This window comes from Sciurus vulgaris (assembly GCF_902686455.1).
Source record: "Sciurus vulgaris genome assembly, chromosome: 19".
Lineage (NCBI taxonomy): Eukaryota > Metazoa > Chordata > Mammalia > Rodentia > Sciuridae > Sciurus > Sciurus vulgaris.
This window is the reverse complement of record NC_136480.1, coordinates 10,309,584-10,327,306: the sequence shown is the minus strand read 5'-3', so window position 1 is coordinate 10,327,306 and position 17,723 is coordinate 10,309,584. Positions and strand designations below refer to the sequence as shown.

Genomic DNA, 17,723 nt, shown 5'->3' with positions numbered 1-17,723 from the left:
TCCTTCCCCGGCCTCCTAAATTGCAGGTATTACAGGTGTGGGCCACTGTGCCTAGCAGTTTATAATTCTTTTAAAGGTTGTAAATTATTCGGGGCTTCCAGTCTGTGAGAGATCTTTAAAATAAAAAATGGTAGCTTCAGCAGGTTTCTTATTCTTTTCAAGCGTGCTCCTGCTTCTCAAAAGGATGTATTACATTCGTTACAGCAACAGTGATAACATGACTCCTAAGGCCGGGCCTCCCAGCTTCTTGTCTGGTTCCCCTGACATGATCATCAACAGGGCCTTCCTCCTCCAAGATGGCTACCATACTGGGAGTCACTCAGGTCACCAAGAGAAGGCATCTGGGTGCTGTTCCCAGGAAGAGCACAAGCTGAGTCCAGTTTAGAGTCATTCCAGTCCAGTCACCAGCCACTCCGGTGAAAAAACCTGCAGCAGATCCTCATTCCCAGCTCCCTGAGGCTTCCCAGCCCCAGATACCCTGGGGCAGAGACCAGCAAGCCATCCTGCTGTGTCCCTGGAAATCCCTAATCCACAGAAACCATGTACCGCATGAAATGCCCACTGGGCCACTAAATCTGTTACCGTAGCTACTGTTTACAACAGTGGCAACTGATGGCCTTAAGTCCATTATTCCTAAATTTTATAAGAATCTGAGGAAGGTAGGTATTTTTTTAACACTTTGCAGGGGGCCTGGATGGGATTCAGAGCAAGGAGATGAACTACCCAACGTAGACAGCGGAGCCTTCTTTCAAACTCAAGTCTGTCTGTCCTGGAGGTCTGTGCACTGTCTGTCTGTGCTGTGGACTGAACGTTTCTGCCCACCTCCCAAATCCATGTGTTGAAGTTCAATGTCCACTATGACAGCTTTGGGAGGTGGGACCTTTGGGAAGGGATTAGATCATGAGGATGGAGCCTTTGTGATGGAATTAATGTCCTTATATGAAGAGATACAAGAGAATCAATCCCCCTGCCTCTCTCTCTGCCCCGTGCAGACAGAGAGAAGGCATTCACCTCCACACCAGGAACTGTCCCCCCCATACACTGACCTGCCGGCACCTTGATCTCCCTTGGACTTCCAACCTCCAGAACTATGAGAAATAAAAGCTTGCTGTTTAAACGCCCCAGCCTAGCAACTGGTACGGGGAAGAAGGGTGTGGCTACAGAATGCTTAAAATTGAGGACATGGCTTTGGAACTGGGCAATGGGTACAGGCAGGGAAAGATGCACTTGACAGGTTTTCAGGAGAGGAATTTTGCCTCAGGGTGAACCATACCTCAAGTCTTGACTCATCTCTGATTTGTTTGATATTGAGGTAAGACTTTGGACTTTAGAGTTGATGCTGAAAAGAGTAAATACCTTGGGGGACACTGGGATGGAAGGAGGATACTTAGGGTATGGATTTTGGAGGGCTGGGGACAGAATTCTATGGACTGAAAATATCCCCCAAATTGGTAATCTGTTACAGCAGCCTGAGCTGACTAAGACATATGTCATGCTGCCTTCCTTTCAAGGATGGATCCTTTTCTGTAAAGTACCTTTGAAATGGATAGAATAGAGATAAGGCAGTTTCCTCCATGTTGCATTTGACACAAAACCCTACCATGAGAGTTTCCATGAGAAAACTAAGGGTGTTTTAAAATATTTTTTTTTTTTTATTGTCAGTGGGCCTTTATTTATTTATTTTTATGTGCTGCTGAGACTCAAATCCAGTGCCTCAAGCATGCTAGGCAAGCGCTCTACCACTGACCCACAACCCCAGCCCCTAAGGGTGTTTAAAATGTGCTCTGCCACAAAACAGCTCTATGGCATGGACAGTTAGTCCAACCCCTGCTCTCTTACCTGTGAACTCCCACAGACACTGGGACATATAATGAGATAATGGGATAATGAGATGATACTTGGGGCTAACTTTGAGGGATTTATGATGATAAAAATAATAGGGTAATGAAAATTTAAAATAATTATGATACCATCTGCCATGTTCCTTTTTTTTTTTGGGGGGCAGTTGGCTCATTTTAAGAATGTGAATTCTCATGCATGTTCACATAACACTTAGCTTTCAAACTGTTTCTATAACTTACTAGATGAAAGCAATCAATAAATTGGAAAGCATGATGGACACTGAGTTATTATTGACATACAAGGAAGCAATAACAGCTAGGGAACCTCAATCCACAATTGCCAGGGACCCAAAGTGATGCAACAGAGGGATTAGAAGAAGGTTGGGGCATACCATGGGAAGATGATTTTCCTTCTCTGGATGCTCAGATTCAAGACAGGGCTACATACACACAAGTGCCAAATAACCAGAATGGTATCTGGATGTTCCCTTTAAAGTCAGCCACTAACACTTTCAAAAATTTCAGAACTGGCAAAACCATGTAATCTCCTATAAGAAAATTTCCCCCAACTCTGCTCCTTCTAGGTAATAACTCAGGCAAACTCTTCCACATTATAATAAGAAGAAAAACAAACCAACAAACAAACAAAAATTAATGGGTGGCTTAATGATGGCCAATGAGATTTTGCCCTTTGTGAATTAAACCTCCATCCTAGGACTCAGGTCTGGGCTGGGGGCTTCCAGTGAAGCATACCCTCCACATGGGTAGTTGGGACTCCAGTCAGGGGTCTCAATTCCAGGATTCCCTGCTTTGTCTGAACTATAAGAGTTTTAAATATGCTTGGTGACTCAGTCTAGTTCTTTTTTCATTTCCACAGCGGCACACACAATGGAACAGAACACAAGGTCAAGAATGACAGAATAGAAATTCGCCTTCTATTGCTGGGAAGAAACGAGAAGATGGAAGATCACGTTCTGAATGGACTTTCATAGCTCTCCAAGGAGTGAGATTCATGAAAGGCCTGAAGCGTGGGGTTGGAGGCCATTTCCTCGCACAGCTTTTAAGTGGATATATTTTATTCCTGAAGTCTTTTATTGTATTTTCTTTCTTGAGGGGTAGGGAAAGTCACTTCCAGACTTGTTCTGTCATCTTATTGTGGGGACGGCAATGCCGTCAGGGGGTCAGACTGTGTTCAAAACACCACAGGGTTCCTTGGTCAGTTCTGAGTCTTTATAGCGTTCCTACTATGTTTTCACACCATGTTGTTTTGTGGATGAACTGGTACCCTAAAGATAGTTGGGGATCAAGAGACGGTTGGTTGTTCATTCATATAATCACTATACGAGACCCACAGTTCCAGTTGATGGAAGAGACAAGCTCTGCCCTCACACAGTTCCCCATGTAGTGATGATAGTGGTGGCATTAGGCACCCAGTGCTATAGCCTGAGAAGCAGAGGTGACAAGCTCTCTGCCACAAATGTGCTCCCCATGATAAAGCAGTTTAGAGGGAAACAGTTGCGTACATTTCCAGTGCCATTTGTATCTAGATGGAGTCATGTTCACCATGCTCCAAACCAAACCAAACTAAAATGAGCAAAAAAAGAAAAATGCAGCAGAAGTAATGTGTATTACTTCTAGACCCGGATCATAGAAGTTCCTGCACTATCTTCCATGCATTCTTTATTTCCACCTCTGTTGGTTGGATGTCAGTCTATGGGAGTCTTGTGAAGGTGGCAAATGCTGTCAGCCTGGGTCCCTGAATGGCTCTGTGGAGCAGAGTCTGCCTTTATTCCATATACTGCCATATCACAATCGCTGATTGGACTTAAATGCATGAAAAATAAACTTTGATTCTATGAAGACACCGATATTGGGAAGTTTTATCTAGCACTGCTGCTAAACAGTCTATTAATCACTCATTCACCACCTTCCAGTTCTTTACTTCATTTATTCATTTTTTTATGCATTTGACATACTCAGTGAGAGCCTACTCTCACTAGGCATGGTTTTAGGTACTGGGGACACCAAGGTGAGGAAGAGAGGATCAGAAAATAAGCAACAAATATACAAGATAACTAAAGCGGAATAATGCTATGAAGCATTACTGTGATAGCAACTGAGAAGCATCTGTAAGATGATAATTTGACCTAAAGACTTAAAGAATACAAAGGACATAATCAGGCACAAATCTGGGGGAAGATGAAGGAACAGCAGATGCAAAGGTTTCACATTAGGAAACCAGGAGGCATATTCCAGGGACCGCGTAGGTACATGTCAAATACAGCTGTAGCAAGACAATAGGCATAAATCAAGACAGCTCAAACAGGGCCCAGAGAATCAAGAAGTGTGGTCAACCTTTTAGAACCTTCCAAACCACTGTTTCCAGGTCAATTACTATTGGCATAGAGTCCCAACACCTTAATCTCTTCCTGAGGACTCTATGCTTCTGGGCTATGGCTGTTCCCAGTGAGGACTAACTGGCCACTGAGTTGTTTTCAGTATTGAGCATGATTCTAGAATGTCGCTGGACATCATCTGTTTCAATCAGAGATTCATTTTTACATTGCAATTTAAAAAAATAAACCTGGGAAAAGTTCTAGTAGTTTGAGTAATCTTGACCTGAAGTTTTTAGGAAAGCAATCCACACCAATTGCCTATTATTTCTTTATAAAATAAATAAATAAAAGACAAGGCAATACCAATAACCTCACTATGGCATGTTCTCTCTAGTAGAGAAAGAGGAAATTGTTATAGTTTCAATTCGAGACCTGGGGACTCCATTTGATATGAACTCTTCTGCCCTTACATGAGATATTGAATTAATTTCAGTTATCCATTGGAATATGTTGCTGTCTGATTCACTGTGAATTACCCTGGCTGAAAATATTTTCCATTTTTTTTCTCCTTGAGATTCTCCTGTGTCAATAGCCTGGGGGATAAACTGTCTGATTTAGTTATAGAGAAAATCACTGTTTTTATTTGATGCCGATTTTTTCCCAAGAGACAAGAAAAACATTCTCACCACTATCAAACTTGTTTCTAAGAAAAGAAGAAGGTGCCATATCACTAAAAATCCATCAGGCAGAGTAATAAATAAATTAGGCTTCTTTGAGTTAGGATGGGGTACACTCTAAGAGATGAAGTAGAAAGCAGTAAATGAAGCTGGAATAAAAGAGAGTATTGGGTAGTTCCAGATGGGACCTTGGCCCTGAAGTAAGAGCAGAGCCTAAGATTTGACCTTCAAGACCTCTATAGGGGAAGAAGGATTGAGAGGTAAATGGAGTCCAGAAACTGGTTTCTGGTACTGACCCCATCCCAAGTGACCACCAGTATGTTAACCACCACCGTGAGCCTCAGTTTCTTCATTGGGAAAATGAATTTGTGGCTTAGTCTCTGCCAACCTTAAGGGTCTGTGGTTTGTCCACAATGTTTTCTGAGCACATGATGGTTAAGTTTATGTGTCCATTTGGCTGGCCCATGGTACACAGATATTTGATCCAACACTATTCTAGATGTTTCTGTGGAGACATCTTTGGGATGGGATGAACATTTAATCAGTAGACTTTGAGGAAAATACACTCTTCTCTACACTGTGGTTTCATTAAATTGGTTGAAGACCTTTAAGAGGAAGACTGTTTCCCCGGAGAGAGGGAATTTTGCCGACAGATGTCTTAAAAAAATGAACCATAGAACTCTTCCCTTTTGACAATGGGCTTGTGAGTCCTGGGCTTGTGAGTCTTGCATGGATTCAGTTTGACGTGACTGTAGCCATCTTGTGTTTTCCTGCATATTTCTCAGACAACTATCAATAGACAAAACCTTTAGAATTGCATATGGAGTTTTACAACGTGAACCTGGCTCCAGGAATATGTCAGATCCTTTGATTTTAACTGAAGGTAAACTAGGTATATTCCAGCTAGGATGCAATCATTTTTGTCCTAACTCAAATATAGGGCCCACTTCTGACCCAAAATGTGGGAATCCAAGGTCTTTCTGCATCCAGGGTCATGTATCCATAAAGGAGTCCTCTGATAAATTCCTTTCTGGGCAAAACTGGATCTGTATGCCTCTCTTCCTCAGTCTCATTGTACCTTGGGGCTGATTCTCATAAACTAAGGCTCACTGGTTCTGGATCATTCCTCAAAACATGAACCAGTAAGTGCATGTATTCATAGAGACAGAAAGACACACACACCCATATACACACACAACCTACGGGGTCTGTTTATCGAGAAAACTCTAATGTAAGCATTTATGGTGTGCTTGGTATCAGACTAAACAGTTGGAGTTTACGAAGAAACAAAAGTACAAATTCCCCCGCCTACCTGACCTGTGCAACCAACTCAACCGTTTTAGGGTGCTCGAATCCTGCACATTCCAGAGAAAGGTCTGGCTGATCTTGGGATACAACCTCCAATCCCTGGGAATACTCTACTGGGAATATTACCCAGGAAGTGTGTCTTTGTACCACTGGGGACCTGGACTCTGCCAGATGCTCTGAGCTAACCATGCGATTCAGGGTGAAGGCCGACTTTTGACCGTCTGGGTCCCTGAGCCGCAGTGCATCAGGTTGACCTCATGAGTAGAGAGGAAGGAGGGAACTGAGGCACTAAGGTCTGTCCCTTGGCAATCATGCATATATGTCCAAACCCAAGTGAAAAACCAAGACAGGACGTCACTACCCCGGACACCCAGAGGTCTTGTCTCTGGGCACTGCTGCTGTCCACACTGCTGCTGTCTACACAGCTGCTGCCCAGAGGTCGCCTGGAGGTCTTCTCTCTGGATGCAGCCACAGCTGCAGCCACAGCTGCTGCCACCGTAAAAGACCCACTGTAGCTGCCGCTGACCAGCTGCCTGTGCCAGCAACCCCCACCACTACCACTTCCACCACCGCCCAGAGCTCCGCTGCCAGGAAGAGTCCAGGTTTGGTTACACACAGCCACACCCATCTTGAGATGCTGGCCAGGGTCTGGGAGACTGGGCTGCCAACAGGTTTGCTGCTGCCACCGTCTTGGGGTGCAGCCAACCCTGTCAGGGACACCGGCTTGGACCTGGAGGTTCAGTTTTGGGGTGCCTCTGGGTTTGGCAGCACCTGGGGGCTTCCTCCTGGGAGGGCTGATGATCGCCATCTAGTTGCCGTTTCTCAGCATTGCTCATCCCTGGCGGTCTCTCTCCAAATTCCAGCAGCATTGCGATCTTGGGACTGCAATGTGGCCAAACCAGGGATATCTAAGCACAGATCATTGGGATAGTGACTGGGTCTGCCAAGGCAGGTCTGGGCCAGGCAATCCTGTGACTCACACAGGGCTGAGAAACTTTCAAATGCTGAGACAGTTGCTCAGTTTTCTGTCAAGATCTATTTTATTTTTATTTTTTTCTCCTCTAACGTCTCTCTCCACCGTATTTGGAACAAGGTATTTTTCATGCATCAGTTTGTTGAGGACCATGATATATGCATGGTGTTATGTAGTTCTGTTGTACATTCTTATATTTTCAATTTCTTTCTCTTTTTCTGTATTCTTCCTCTCATTTGTCTGTTTTCCTGGATTCCCTTTCTACCTCATCTCCACCTAACAGACAACTTCTGTTTATTCCTTTCCCATTCTTCCTGTGGATTTTACTTCTAGTTTCTCTCTTGCTCCCTCATGAACATCATGTCTTACACTATTTCTGTTCTATGTCCACTACCTGAAACTGTAAACCCCTTTGAGCAAAGTTTCTGTTAATATTGTGGACAGTGACTGAACTCATCATTTCTGTTTGCAGCAAGAAAGCAGTAGACGCCTTAGTGGGAGCTATTAGATTTAAGGCTATATATTGTTCACACTGGGTGCTGTTGATATTGGTCTCCCTCTTGAAGGTGAGGTACTGGAAACCTTCAGGGGCAATGTAAGTCTACAGGGTAAAACCTGTACTGCCTCGGATCCACACAGCTAGATGGGAAAAGACACAAGCAACATGAAAAAACAAGGGAACAAAGTGCCCCCCAAAACCAAGATGCCCCAATAAGAGAATCCACTGACAACACAGTAGAAAAGATGTTTGAGAAAGAGTTTAGAATGACTGATCTGCGAAATAAAGGATGGTATAAAGAGTGAAATCAAAGAGAAAATACAGGAAGTGAAAAGTCACTTCAATAAAAAGAGATTCTGAAAAAAAAAAAAAAAGCAGAAATCCTCAAAATTAAGGAATCAATAAACCAAATTATAAACTCAATGGAAAGCATCACTAACAGACTATATCATTTGGAAGACAGAACATCAGGCAATGAAGACAAAATATATAATATTGAAAATAAACATGACTATGCAGAGAATATGCTAAGAATCCATGAAAAGAATTTCCAAGAATTATGGGATAACATGAAAATACTAAATTTAAGAGTTATCAAGATAAATGAAGGAGCAGAGATAGAAACCAAAGGAACCCACAATCTCATCAATGATATAATATCAGAAAATTTCCCAAACCTAAAGGATGATATGGAAAATCAAATACAAGAGGCTTAGAGGACCCCAAATACATGAAATTACAGCAGACTCACATCAAAACACATTATAATGAGGATGACTAAAATATAGAATAAGGATAAAATCTTAAAGGTGTGAGAGAAAAAAAGCAAATTACAAATAGGGAGAAACCAATTTGGATCTCAACTGATTTCTCAACCCAGACCCTCAAAGCATATTTCAAGTTCTAAAAGAAAATGGATGCCAACCAAGAATTTTATATTCAGCAAAATTAAGTTTCAGACTTGAAGATGAAATAAAAACCTTCCATGATAAGCAAAAGTTAAAAGAATTCATAACGAGGAAGCCTGTACTACAGAACATGCCTAATAAAATATTCCATGAGGATGAAGTAGAAAAAAAAAAGTGAAAACCAGCAAAGGGAAGAACTACACCAAAGAAGTAGTCAATCAAAGGAGAAACTAAATCAAATTAAAAGCCAGAAAGAAACCAAAGGACCAGGAATACAAATCATATCTCAATAATAACCTTGAATGTTACCGGCCTAAACTCATCACCAAAAGACACGGACTGGCAGATTGGATTAAAAAACGAGACCCAACATCATGCCTTCTCCAAGAAACTCATCTCATAGGCAAAGACATCCACAGACTGAAGGTGAAAGGATGGGAAAAAACAAATCACTCATGTGGATTGTGTAAACAAGCAGGGGTTACCATTCTCATATGATTCAAGCCAAAGTTAATCAGAAGGGACAAAGAATGACATTTCATGCTGCTGAAGGGAATTGTACATCAGCAAGACATAACGATTGCAAATATTTATGCCCCAAACAATGGAGCATCTATGTACATCAAACAAACCCTTCTCTATTTCAAGAACAAATAGACCACAACACAATAAAACTGGGTGACTTCAACACACTTCTCTCACTACTGGGCAGATCTTCCAAACAAAACTAAATAAAGAAAGTTTAGAACAAAATAATACAATCAATAACTTAGACTTAATAGACATACATAGAATATTTCATCCATCAACTAGCAAATCACTTTTTTCTTGGCAGCACGTGGATTCTTCTTTAAAACAGACCATATCTTATGCCACAAAGCAACTCTTAGTAAATACAGAAAAATGGAGATAATACCCTGCATTCTATCAGATCATAATGGATTGAAATTAGAAATCAATGATAAAAAATTAGAAGCTACTCTAATGCATGGAGACTAAATAATACACTATTGAATGATGAATGGATAGTAGAAGAAATCAAGGATGAAATTTTAAAAAATGCTTTAAGGTAAATGAGAATACCAATACAACATAACAAAATCTCTGGGACACCATGAAGGCAATACTCAGAAGAAAGTTTATTGCATTGAGCTCCAAGTCAACAAATAAATGATCTAACATTACATCTCAAAGTCCTAGAAAAAGAAGAACAAATCAACATCAAAAACAGTAGAAAACAGGCAATAATTAGAATCTGAGCTGAAATCAATAAAACTGAAATGAAAGTAACAATTGAAAAAATTGACAAAACAAAAAGTTGGTTCTTTGAAAAAAAAACAAAAATGATAAACCCCTAGTCACACTAATGAATAAAAAAGAGAGAAAATCCAAATTACTAAAATACGTGATGAAAAATGAAGTATCACAGTGAACACAGCTGAAATACAGAAGATAATTAGAAACTATTTTGAAAATTTATACCCCAATAAAATAGAAAATATTGAAGATGTCAATGAATTTATAGTGACATATGACTTACCTGAACTGAATCAGGAGGTCATACACTATTTAAACAGAACAATTTCAAGTAATAAAACAGAAAACTCCATCAAAACCTGCCAATTAGGAAAAGCCCAGGACCAGACAGATTCTTAGTGAAGTTCTATAAGACCTTCAAAGAATAATTAACACCAATACTCCTCAAATCATTCCATGAAATAGAGAAGGAGGGAACCCTACCAAACCCATTCTATGAGGCTAATAGCACCCTGATACCAAAACCAGACAAAGACACATCAAGGAAAGAAAACTTCTGACCAAGATCCCTGATGAATGTAGATGCAAAAATTCTGGCAAATTGCATATAAAACATATTTAAAAGATAGTGCACCATGATCAAGTGGGGTTCATCCCAGGGATGCAGGGTTGGTTCAATATATGGAAATCAATAAACATAATTCACCACATCAATAGACTTAAAAACAAGAATCATATGATCATCTCAAAAGATGCAGAAAAAGCTCTGGGAAAAAATACAGCACCCTTCATGTTCAAAACACTAGAAAAATTAGGGATAGTAGGAACATACCTCGACATCGCAAAAGCTCTATATGCTAAACCCAAGGCCAACATCATTCTAAACAGAGAAAAATTGAAAGCATTCCCTCTAAAAACTGGACCAAGACAAAGTCTTTCACTACTTTCAACATTGTCCTTGAGATCCTAGCCAGAGCAGTTGGACAGAAGGAAGAAATTAAAGGGATACAAATAGGTAAAGAGGAACTTTATGTGCCAGTAACATGATTCTATATTAAGAGGATCCAAAAAATTCCGCTAGAAAACCCACCATTAGACCCAGCTGTCCCACTCCTTGGTTTATACCCAGAGGACTTAAAATCAGCATACTACAATGACGCAGCCACATCCATGTTTATAGAAGCTCAAGTCACAGCAGCTAAACTATGGAACCAACCTAGGTGCCCTTCAACAGATGAGTGGATAAAGAAAATTATGGAATACTACTCAGCCTTAAAAAAAGAATGAAATTATGGCATTTGCTGATAAATGGAAGGAGTTGGAGAATATCATGCTACGCGAATTAAGCCAATTCCCAAAAAACAAAGGCTGAGTGTTTTTTTCTGATGTGGGAATGCTAATTCACAACAAGGTGGGGCTGGGGCTAGGGAAGAATAGAGCTACTTTAGGTAGAGGGTAGTGAAGGGAGGGGACGGGTTATAGGGGTAGGAAGGACAGTAGAATGAAACAGATATTATTACCTCATGTACATGTATGACTGCATGGTTGATGTGATCCTATAACATGTACAATCAGAAAATGGAGAAATTATACTCCATTTTATGTATGATTTATCAAAATGCATAAATGCATTCTACTGTCATGTATAACTAATTAGAACAAATAAGAAGTTAATTTATAAAAACCAAGGTATCAAATCTTGGGCAAGCTTCCTTGGTTGGGAATATTTCATCCCTGTTGCCACACATTACAGCTAAGAAAATTAAGTTTTATCCATATGACTCCACTGAGAGAAGAAAACTCAAAGCTCATCCCTGGTCTCTTATAGATTCCACCCTTTGTTTATTTTAATCTCTATCCTTTCTCTGCAATGAACTGTAACCATGAGCATAACAGCTTATCTGAGTTCTGCGACTCCTTCTAACAAATACTCAAACCTGAAGGTGATCTTAGAACGCCTGACGTAGTCACCAGTGTTTACTGAGCATCTATTATGTCTGATTATATCTGATATGTTTGGGATTTATAAAGAAGCAAAAAGAGGTGAATCCTCCTGCCTTACAATTTGGGGTGTGCCTGCAGGGGTTGGGGGGAGTACTTTAGTCCTCATGTTCATTTCCTGCCGTGGTCCCTAAGAGTCGGATTTGACCATGAGCACAGTGACAATCAAAGACACATGGAGGAGCTCAAAAATAAATAAACAACTGAAATAAAATCCAATTCCAGTGTAATCATGGGCAGCAACAGAAGAAAGGAGGTGTCTTGCTTCACTCTGCTCGGACCAGGCCTAGCATGTGCCCAGTCCCATCAGTTATAGGGGTCTTAGCACACTGTCAGCAAACCACTGATGAAATAAGATGCGTTCAGGTGACGGTGTCCACACGTGGGACGGTGACCCAAATCATGGTGGGAGGACATGGCAGGGAAAAACTCAAGACACTGCAACCAGGAAGCAGAGCAGAGAACTCTGTTTGCCACCAACATGAACTCCGAAGGCATGTGCCCAGTGACCCACCTCCTCTGACCACACCCAACCTGCCTACAGTTGCCACCAGTTAATGCACCCACTGATTAGGTGACAGCTCTCATCATATATTCACTTCACCTCTGAAAACTCTTGCATCATCTCACACACGAGCTTTTGGGGGACACTTCATTTCTAAACCGTAACAGCAACCCAGAGGGACCAGTAGAGCTTAGACTCTCATCGCCCTTGGCCTGAACTTCATGACTTCTAAAACGGGATGATGACTTATTAATACTTTTGTTCCAAGTAGTAATAGGCTCACATTTCTCAGTTAGGGTCCCGACTGGAAACAAAGATGATAGTCAAGCATAATTCAAGGGATGTTTCTTCATAAAGGAAGATATACAGGTGATCAACAAATATATGAAAAAGTGCTCATCATCTCTAATAATTAGAGAAAGGCAAATTAAAACCACCCTAAGACTTTATCTCACTCCAATTAGGATGGCTATTATCAAGAACACAAGCAATAATAAGTGTTGGCGTGGATGTGGGGGAAAAGGTACACTCAAACATTGCTGGTAGAGTAGCAAATTGGTGCAACCACTCTGGAAAGCAGTATGGAGATTCCTCAAAAAACTTGGAACGGACCCACCATTTGACCCAATTATCCCACTCCTTGGTTTTTACCCAAAGGACTTAAAATTATCATACTACAGTAATGCAGTCACATCAATGTTCATAGCTGCTCGATTCACAATAGTTCAATTGTGGAACCAACCTGGATGCCCTTCAGTTGATGAACGGATAAAGAAACTGTGGTATATATACACAATGGAATATTACTCAGCTATAAAGAAGAATAAAATTATGGCATTTGCTGGTAAATGGATGGAGTTGGAGAATATCATGCTAAGTGAAATAAGCCAAGCCCAGAAACCCAAAGGCGGAATGTTTTCTCTGATATGTGGATGGTGATATATAAGAGCAGGGGGGGGCGGCAAGAGAAGAATGGAGGCACTTTGGATGTTGTAGAGGAAAATGGGGTGGGGGGTGGGGGAAGAAAAGATAGTAGACTGGGACAGCCATCATTACCCTACATACATGTATGATTACATGAATGGTGTGAATCTACATCATGTGCAATCATAGAAATGAAAAGCTGTATCCCATTTGTATACAAAAAAAAAAAAAAAAAAAGGATTCTTTCCAAGCCTCAAGACATAGTATCGTTACCAGGATCAACAACACTGGAGGTGCCCAGATGCCCAGAGAAAAGAAAGAGGCAAAAAGAGATAGTGGGTCCCAGAACACGGAAGGGGAGACTTGGGTAGAATGAATCACCTTGGAAGGACTGTGTCACAGGTGACTGCAGAGCAGGAGGGGTGTCAGGAAAAGAAACCCCCTGGTCCCTCCCCACTGCACCAGCTGCCGGGCTGCCTGCTGGCTGCGCACCATCAGAAGCCAGGTGGGGACCCTCTGCACACCTTCCCACAGGGGCTGCCCCCGGGTCTGGGAGAAGAGAAAAGATCAGAGGCGTGAGGTATGAGGGAGTCTCTGAACGCACGGAAAATGCGCAACCACACTGGCAACAGAAGGAAAAAATATATAAAAGATAGTACTTGTCACATCAAATTGAGATGGAGTCCTTTTAAGATAGGATCCAGTATAATTGTGGGTCTGATGAAACAGACATGCTCATGACAACAGACTGAACTAGAAATGTCCATCGTCCTTACGAAGCAGCCTTCGAGAAGCAAGAACTGTTAAAATAGCCTTGCCTCTGGCCTCGGTAATTCCATAGACACACCTACAGGTATTTCTATGCTAGACTATCCATTGCGGCATTATTTATGAGAGTGAAAAATTGATGAGTTAAATGTTTAAGAAGACCAGGATTAAATAAATTATAGTGTGTTCCTATGGAGGAAAAAAAACCCTACAGTCGTAGAAAATTATGTTGTTAAAGACTACTTAAAGATACAGCGAAACGTTCAAGGTATAAAACTCCTGGCAAAAAATATCAAGTTCTAAAACATAGACTGCAAAACCCAATGCTGACAGATCCTGCATGTGTCCCCGCGACTACATCTGAATTAATTCACGAATCAAGTACGCTGAGGCATTAGCTATGTATGACTACCTCTGACTGATGGGATTAGAGGTGATTCTTAGCTCTGTTCACTGATAAAACAGGGAAAATAAGAAAGGAAAATAAATTCTGGGCATGAGCATGCGTCAATCAGCGAGAAAACCATGGGTGTGAATTTCTGAGGGAGACTTTGTGCGACTCCCTAAGGCCCCACTGTCACACCAGAGGACCCCGAACAGGGAAGGGATTAGGAAATGCCACCTCAGCTCTCTTCCCTGAATAGAAAACAGGAGATTTTTTAAAACTAATAAAAATTACTAGTCAAGTGTCTATTATTTCTTAATGTGGTGATTGAAAGTCAAGCTTTAGTTACTTTGAACAATAAGCCCTAAAGTTAATGGCTCTTTCAAAATGTATGCATCCCCATTCCCATTAAGTGACACCATTTACTGTTCGCTGGCCCTCAAAGCCACAGTGACACTTTCTTAAGACAAGGAAACCACTGAGACTCAGAGGCCATGAAAGGACCTAATGTATAGAGCCCTTTCCAGTTTCCCGAACTCTCTCACTTCTATTGCTTCCTATTTATGGTCCCACATTCATTTCCACATACAAATAAATGGAAGGAGTCATTCAGAGTCCCTGGCGCAGCCCTGTCCTGTAGTGGACCACCCCTGGGCTCTACAAACCTGGAGGGCCAAAGTCATTGCTTTTGTGCACAAGGAAAACGAGGCTGGGCGGGGTGAAGCTTCTTACCTGAGGTGACGCCGTAGGGGATGACTGAACCTTGTGGCATCCTTGGCATTTCACTTATATGGGTCTTTCTCCAGGTGGCTGAGTGTGCTTGAGCTAAACACCAGGCTGAGGAGCCTCCCAGGGAAAGGAGGTCCTCACACCTTCACAGCCTCCCATGAAGAGCCTTAAGCTGAGCACGCTCAGTGTGAGTGATGCATCTCATCACTCAGCATCTACCCAAGAATCTAGAGAGGCACACCACGCTTATGTAGCAAAAAATCAGCGAAATGCCCAAAGGCATAACACAACACGAAACAGAACATCATATTATCAATGAAGATGCTCTCCAGGACTATCCAGTGGCATGAGAAAATGCTCACAGTATAATGTTCAGTGTAAGCATAGTAACAATAATAATTTGACAAATTGTCACCCAGGGGGACAAATACCAAATAATGAGGATTTCAAGGAACAATGACTGCTTCCTGTGATGCATCTAGCAGGCACTAAGTAAATGTTCCAGGGAGCACTCTTTGCCACTTTTAAATAGAGCAACTTGGACCCACTCCTTTCTCCTGAGTTCCATCTTTGAAGTAGTTCCACGTCACTACATGTTCAGTACTAGCTGTGTTCCTCATCTCCATTCTAACATGGGCACAAAGCGGAGATTTTGAAAATAAAAATAGAATGATGAAATGGAAACAAAACCACCAATAAATTTGGCATTTATCTTACCCTATCTTTACCCCCTGAGATAACCACGCAACATTCCTATCCAGAACCTTCCCATTTTTGTCCTAAGATAAAGCTACTCTGGACCAAATCTCCACATTCTGTAATTAGTATGTATATAATTAAGTGAACAAGAAACAAAATACCCCATCACTCTATCGTCAAATTTTACCTATGTCCTCTTCTTTTTTGTGGTTAAAAATAAATGCATATATATTATATATATAATCTCCTCGCGAGACATCAAAACTATCGACCAGTTTTCCCTTCCCCAACCATCATGGAGGTAGCTCTTTGCCTAATGAATGATTAAATGCACAATTAAAAAAAAAGTTTTGAATTAATGAATGCATGCTAAGCAAATGTTTCCTGGCCTGGAGGAGAAACACGAGATCATCAGCGAAGTGGCTGTCTGGCCCACAAACAATTAAAGCCGAGTTGCTACGAGGACCTTCTCTGTCTGGCCATAAGAATACCAGAACTATCTACGGCATGATGAGTACAATTCGCTCCTTAGAGCACTCTTTGTTTTGTTTGACGAGCTTTAAATTATTTGATTTCTATATATTCATGGGGAATGAGGTGGCTGAGAAGAATATCTAGACATAAGGTTTAACTGTCCTCAATTGGGTTCTCTGACCAGGGCTTTCTCTATTATATTTGATGGCTCCCTGGAGACCAGGACCAAGATGTCTCCAGACAAAGTTATCAGCCTGGCAGCCATTGCTACTTCACTGACTTCATTTTTCTTTCACTTGTAAAGATCAAAGTATTGACGCCTGCTTTCATTTTGCTCATGATCTTCTCCAGTGACTGATGACAGAGAGACTAAGCAAAGACATGATCCCCCTTTTGCAATCTCAGCATTACTGTAAGAGACAGATACTCCTGAATAAACTATCTTTAAAAGATCAGCCAGTTACACTGAACTGTGAAGTATGGAATTGCAGGAGAAATTAAACAGCCTAAGTGGGTTAAAATTGGACTTCTGCACATGGTGGGTTTGTTTCGGAAGTTGACAGCCTGCATTGGACTTGGTCCATGTATATTGCTATAACAAAATACCACAAGTTAGATAATTTATAAGGAAAATTTCTTTCTCACAGTTCTGGAAGCTGGGAAGTCCCAGGTCAAGGTGGTAGCAGCCTTGGTGTTTAATGAGGGTCGAGTTTCTGCTTCTAAGATTCTGTCTTAAACATTTCATCCTCTTAAGAGGAGGAACAGCATGTCTTCACATGGCAGAAGGACATGAGGGAGGACCAGCTGTCACCTAGACTCATTCAGGAGGGCTCCACCCTCCTGACTCATCACTGTATGAGGCTCCACCTCTTAATAGTTACATTGATGACTTTCAACATGAATTGTGGAGGTACACCAGCATTTCAACCATCGCAGATGGGATAAGAGGAGCTGGAAGGAGCCAGACCATGCTGGGCACCGCAGACCATGACAAAGTGCGCTCATTTTCAATGCAAAGGGAAATGAATGAAAAGTTGTAATCCTGCGCATGATGAGATCTGACATATAATTTTGAGAGCTGACTCTGGTGGCTTAGTCCATGTGGGACTAGGGATGCAAAGAGGCATGGGTCACCCATTCTAGTTGCCCCAGGACATGGACGTGGATCGCTAGCAACTGCTAAAGATTTATTCAAAGGATAACTTCACAGGACAAGAAGAGGGATGATAACTAGCATTTAATGAGTACCTACTGTGTTCCAGTCCTAACAACCCTCTTCACATCAGCACAATGACTCTTGCCTAGCAAAGGCCACAAACAGGGCAGAGAAAGCAAGAAAATGACCCAAATTCACATGAACTGTTAAGCAAAGACCAGGATGGGATTCCAGGTCTCCTTACTCCACAGTGAATTATAACCTTTCTATAAATATTATTGTA

General features: G+C 41.5%; 1 pseudogene across 1 annotated transcript in view; it reads right to left on the bottom strand.

Annotated features, from left to right (window-relative positions):
- The window catches only part of LOC306650435 (E3 ubiquitin-protein ligase RNF114-like), a 149,333-nt pseudogene extending 142,543 nt beyond the window's left edge, over positions 1-6,790 (bottom strand). The window contains exon 1 of the transcript in view: positions 6,524-6,790. The product of the transcript in view is annotated as an E3 ubiquitin-protein ligase RNF114-like (transcript). The remainder of the gene's footprint in view (positions 1-6,523) is intronic.
- Positions 6,791-17,723: the final 10,933 nt, after the last annotated feature.